Source organism: Terrapene carolina, unplaced genomic scaffold, assembly GCF_002925995.2.
Source record: "Terrapene carolina triunguis isolate 2854851 unplaced genomic scaffold, T_m_triunguis-2.0 Scaffold62, whole genome shotgun sequence".
NCBI classification, from domain to species: Eukaryota; Metazoa; Chordata; order Testudines; family Emydidae; genus Terrapene; species Terrapene triunguis.
In genome coordinates this window covers 37,856,646-37,862,786 of record NW_020664413.1, presented here as the reverse complement: position 1 = coordinate 37,862,786, position 6,141 = coordinate 37,856,646, and the positions used below count along the sequence as shown (strand labels likewise).

General features: G+C 42.4%; 1 long non-coding RNA gene across 1 annotated transcript; it reads left to right on the top strand.

The window, feature by feature from the left end:
• The first annotated feature begins 2,413 nt into the window (after positions 1 to 2,413).
• Positions 2,414 to 5,921, top strand: LOC112107873. Its single transcript, XR_002908208.2, has 3 exons — positions 2,414 to 2,450; positions 3,150 to 3,255; positions 5,414 to 5,921. It is a non-coding gene; the product is annotated as an uncharacterized LOC112107873 (long non-coding RNA).
• The last annotated feature ends 220 nt before the right edge of the window (positions 5,922 to 6,141 follow it).

Genomic DNA, 6,141 nt, shown 5'->3' with positions numbered 1-6,141 from the left:
AGTAGTAACTTTGAAGTAAATGTAAATTGATAATTGTAATACACCAAAATACAGTAAGCTGCATCATTTAATTCTTTAAGGGCCTTATCTAGAGATCATTGAATGGATCAGGCCTTATGCCAAGAAATTCTCACAGTGGTTGGGGAGTGCTTTAGTGTAACTCACCCAAAAGGGCAAATCTTTTGGTATCCCACGTCCACTAATGGTGCAATTTACATTCTGCCATAAACATCACTGCAACAGTGTCAGAGTCACTTATCTGGAAATTAGTAGGGAACTTTCACATTTACTTTAGATGTTCTTTTTAGAATTAATACAAATATTGCAGCTTGATCCCAATAACCAACTCATTTTTTATGATTCCTCTATCTCTGAAGGTATGAATAATACTGACGGGGCACAGTCATCATGTCTAATGATCAACCAAAAGATCTGATTTCATAGGATATTTCAGATTTGTCAGAGATGGGTAAACACTGGCATTCTAGAAAACACAACTGGATTCAGATACATTTCCTTTCCATGCCAGTGACGGTTCTTATTCAAAAACAAATCTATTTATCACTTCCTGACACTGCCGTTGGGCAGGGTATCCTGCTACAGGGTGGAACATCAGATTGTTCAAGGAAAACTGGCCCTTGGCCAATGGAAATTTCATATTTTATGGAGCCTGCTACTATTCTGCAGTGATTCATAAACTTCAGCAGTGCTAGGTATGGCATGTGTGAACAGAAAAAAAATGTGCCTTTTCATCCAAAAAGAAATAGCTATTTATAAGAGCTCAAATACATGGCTCCTGTCTCTGTATTTTCCTGTGCCATGTGTCATGAGTTATATATATTTCGATTGAAATACAAAGTTTAGGAATTTCAAAACATTTAATAATGTGATCACTTTTGTGTTGTTAAACATAGTTTATGTTTAGTGCATTTGAATTTAAATGTTGAAACCATATGTTAAAAGTTTCATATAGGAGCTTTGTTGCAGATAATTTATTTTATTCCTGAATCTCTGGCTGGAAACAGGGCCGGCTTTATGAACTGCAGGGCCCGATTAGAATACCCGGCAGCAGTCCGGGGCTTCGGCGGCATTTTGGCGGTGGGGGGTCCATTCCGGGTCTTCCGCAGCACTGGAGGACCCCCCCGCCGCCGAAATGCCGCGGAAGACCCGGAGCAGACCCCCCGCCACCGAAGTGCCGCCAAAGACCCAGAGCGGACCGCCGCCAGGTGAGTAAAAAAAAATTAAAAAGGCACCTAAGGCACGGGGCCCGATTCTGTGGAATCGGGGGAATCGGCCTAAAGCCGGCCCTGGCCAGAAAGATTCCTTCAATGGCCTCTGTAGCTTTCTCTTCTAATCCATTTTCCCTTCCTTACCCTCTACCCCCTCTTGTCATAAGATCTCCAGCCTTCTTTCTTCCCATCACTTTCACCTCACCCCTCTCTTTCAGAAATCTTATTCCCACTTCCATTTTATGATCTGCCAGCTGCTTTATTCAGCTTGCCTTTAGAATGCACACTTGTAAACCTTTTATACACCCCACAGCCAGATACATTACCCCCATTGCCAAGCTTATGCTCCCTCTGAACTTTTGCTGCATATTCCAGAAACCCATTTTGACCTTTCAGTTTCCCATTCCCTGAAACTCTTCACTCTCAGACCCTAGCTTCAAAACCATCATCCTAGCTCCATTTTCATCGCTGCTCCCCTTTTCTCACTCTTCCCAACCTGTAGGCTATGGCAACAGCTGCCTCCTCTCATCCTTTTGTCAATTCCAGGCTTTATCCCCCACTTCCCAATTTTCCCCTTGTGACGTTATTGACATGAACTGTCACCGTATAGATCATAGATGCAACCAACGTCCTATAGTGGCACCAAATCTTGTACAAAGGAGGTCAAGTGAGTTGTCTATGAGAAGGTTATGATTTGCTGGTTATGATTATGCTATCTGTATGCATGTATCATTTTTGTATTTAAAGTTATAAGTATTGGCTCTATACTGTCTGTAGTTCAAACTTATGCTATGCTTCTGGGTGACACCCCAGACAATTTGGCATCAGCACTCACTAGCCTGCTTGATGGCCCATTAAGGACCATCAGCTATACAATTGACCCATTGAGAGAAGGCAGATACACCTTGTGACTCAGCAAGGCATTCAGGGACATGCCTATGGACAGAACTCTAATGTTTTTCCATGCCATGTGCTGGGTAGCTTGTGTTTGGAACAAAGGAAGCACAAGTCACATGGCAAAAGGACTATAAAAGGCAGCTGCATATCTCCATTTTGTCTTCAGTCCTGCTTCTTACCTCTAGAGGAACTTTGCTACACTGAAGCTCTGAACAAAGGACTGAATGACCCATCCAAGCTGTGGATGTACTCCAGAGACTTGATCTGTGCCTGCAGTTTATTCCATCACTGCTACAAGCCTGAACCAAGAACTTTGCCATTACTGTATGTAATTGATTATTTTAACCATATTTAGCCCTCATCTATACTTCTTTCTTTTTATGAATAAACCTTTAGATTTTAGATTCTAAAGGATGGACAACAGAGTGATTTGTGGGTAAGATCTGACTTATATATTGACCTGGGTCTGGGGCTTGGTCCTTCAGGATCGGGAGAACCTTTTTTCTTTTACTGGGGTATTGGTTTTCATAACCATTCATCCCCATAAGGAGTGGTGCTGGTGGTGATACAAGGGAACTGGAGTATCTGAGAGAATTGCTTGTATGACTTCTGGTTAGCCAGTGGGGTAAAACCAAAGTCCCTCTCTGTTTGGCTGGTTTGATGTGCCTTAGAGGTGGAGAACCACCAGCCTGGGGCTGTGACTGCCCTGCCCTAAGCAATTTGTCCTGAATTGATATTCTCAGTAGTGTCCCACCAAAGGCCGCCTTGTTACGCCCCTCTCCTTTCAAGTGCCCCCCATGTCTTCCCACTTTGCTTCCTCTCCTCCTTTAGCCATAACTTAAAGTCCTGGCTATCCCTCTTCCTCAGTCCGAGTCCCTGATCCCTTGATAGTGACTGTCATACAGACGATACAACATAAAACTGTATTGTACCATAGCATTCTACAGAAAATAATGATGTTCAGGAATGTGTTTGACAGCAAAGAGCATTCTTTTTTACCTGCTTTCCTTTGGTTTTGTAAAGCTGCACATCAAAAGCTGAAAGTAATGTACCTAGTAAGAGGAGTCAGGAGGAAAATTATGATGGTGTTATAGTGATGAGAATGTTGAAGAAACGAGCATCCATAATGGTAAATGTCATTATTTATATTGTTATTTACATTGCATTATTTACATTGACTGTTGCTGCCTTTCAGAAGCCATCCCACAATGCCCCACACAGACAGTTCAATCGGTGTAAGCACTCCTGGTGAGGAGGATGCACACCGCCGACATGAGAGGTGTAGTGAGGAATGCAAAAGTGATTTTATTACTGCAGTGGCCGTACGTCAGTGTAACTTAGATCAACCTGCCCTTAGGGCAAGTCTACACCATAAATTTACATTGGCACAGCTGCGCTGCTGTAGCACGTCTGGTGAAGACACTCTAAGCTGATGGGAGAGCTCTCCTGTCAATTTAATAACTTTACCTCAGCGAGAGGCAGTAGCTATGTCAACAGGAGAAGCTCTCCCACTGACACAGCGCTGTCTACACGGGGCGTTAAAGTCAGTATAACTACATCGCTCAGGGGTGTGGATTTTTCACACCCTGGAGTGACACAGGTATTCTCAAGTAAGTATGTAGTGTTGACCAAGTCTCAGTTTCACATCTGTAAAATGGAGATAACTTGATTAACCACTTCACAGGGATGCTGTAGTAATTAATGTCTGTCCAGCACTTCTGCAGAGCACTAAGTGACAAGCATTATTATTACTATTGTTTACTGACAGTTATGTGTCGGGGTTGTTCTGTATTATAATAAACTTCATTGGCAAAAGCATAAAATAGCAGCACAAAATAAGTCAGCATATACATGCAGGAGCCCACATCACCCCTTTAAAGTTCAGGAAGAAGATGGAGCAGGGGGCTAATTTAGACAGTTTTTGTTATATTAAATCCCATTTCCTCTCCTTACAGGAAGTAAGCCTGTTCTCATTCTTAAAGCCATGTTTTAAGATGTACCGCAGTTAGCAACAGAATTTGTCCACTTTAACTAAGGGTTACCAAGTTTTTAAAATATTCAGAATAAAAGATTAAATTAATAAGATCCGTGATGAGCCGCTTAAATTTATATGGCTTGTTTCACCCTAACAGATCCAAAAGAGTGTTGTAATTGGTTATACAGGAATTCCTAGCCACTAGACTCATAGAACTGTCGATCCAGTAGACATTGCCCTGGCCCATCCCCATTGCTTCCCTCTCTCCAGTTTATTCAGAGAGCTTACTCAGCACACAACCCTCACCTGCATCACAGAATATTCTATCTAAAGCAGCTGCTCTGCCATTACTCCCAGTCTCAATATAGAGGGCTTCTGTGCATGGAGAGCCTTGCGGTGGAACTCTCTACAACAAGGGTAGAGCTCATATGTGCAGGAGACAGAATTTTCTTGGGGGCTGGTCAAGACTGTGGAATGAACTACCACAGGCAGGGGCGGCTCTATGTTTTTTGCTGCCCCAAGCATGGCAGTCAGGCGGCCTTCGACGGTTACGCAGATTCGTTCGGCGGCATTTCTGTGGGTGATCTCCCGGTCCCGTGGCTTCGCCATACCCGCCGCCGAAACCACCGGACCGCCGGACCTCCCGCAGGCACGCCGCCGAAGGCCCCCTGACTGCTGCCGTCACAGCGACCGGCAGGCAGCCCCCCACGGCTTGCCGCTCCAGGCACGAGCTTGCTGCGCTGGTGCCTGGAGCCGCCCCTGACCACAGGACCTAAGGACCATCACAAACCTTATCACCTTCAGCTCCAAGTGCAAGGTGCTTTTCTTTGACTTTGCCTTCTCTCACATAAATATACAGCAACAGGAATATTTAAAAAAAAAAAAAGCTACCACCAAAACAAGACACTCCTCTCCACACAATTTTCCTGCTAGGGAGAGGCTGAGAGACCAAACAGCACATGACAGGTACTAGTTGACATCCTTTACTGCTCTACTTAAAGGCACTCAAATACTTTAGGGATGAGCATAGTCTAAGAACCTATATAGAATAGAATTCTCAAGTCCAGACCGTTTTGTCCAAATCCACTTTCTCTGACCTGCTAATTTTCCAGAAACAAAGACTGGATGGAGAAGACAGGGAATGGGAAGCACAGAATATATATGGTTTTGTTATATTTAAAACTGCAGGTACATATTCTCATGGTTTATAAACTTTATGCTCAATCACTTTTACAATCCCAAATAATCTTTATTATTATGTGGCACTGAAGGTGCCATTTATTATTTAAATCAACTTTCTTCTAATGCAGAGAGAGAGATGGACCGAATGCTGTTTCCACTAAAGTTAACAGAAGCTGTCAACTGACTTAACTGTGACCTGGATTGGGCCCCTTATAAAAAGTTTATATATGAAAAAAAAATCTGCAAATAAATAATCCTTTTCCACCAAAAATGGATTTATATAAATATTCTGGGTTTCTTGTTTTGTTTTTTGTTTACATATGTGCCTCAGTTTAAGTGAAATTAAAACCAGAAATGCTATTAATATACATTTGAAATATTAATAATAAACTAAATTATGTGGCTGAATTCTATGCTCACCTAATCCTTTGTTACAATCCAACAGGTTGAAAATCTGCCCAACACTAAAGTGGCAGTTAAAGAAAATCCATGCTGGCAAATTTCTATTGACTTTGGTAATTATTTAACAAGCCTGATAGCTGCAAGTAAATAATTCTTGTGCAAAGTTTCCAGGATCAAAGGCTTGCCCTAGGATTGGGCTAGGGAACGGTACGGCTGGCTGACCTTACAGTATTGTGCTTTCTTTTTTGTGGCTCTTTTTTCAGGCTTTTTCCTGAATTGTATGAATATTTCATGACTAACTGTGCGTACCGTAACAGACAAAGAGCCAATAGATTGGTAATTTGACATGCTATTTATTGGATGTGCCCCAAACATGGAGTGAAAAGGACTCTGATTTTCTGTTGAATAATCATGAAATGCAATATGGTTAGCTCTGGAAACTTTATCTCTACCTTA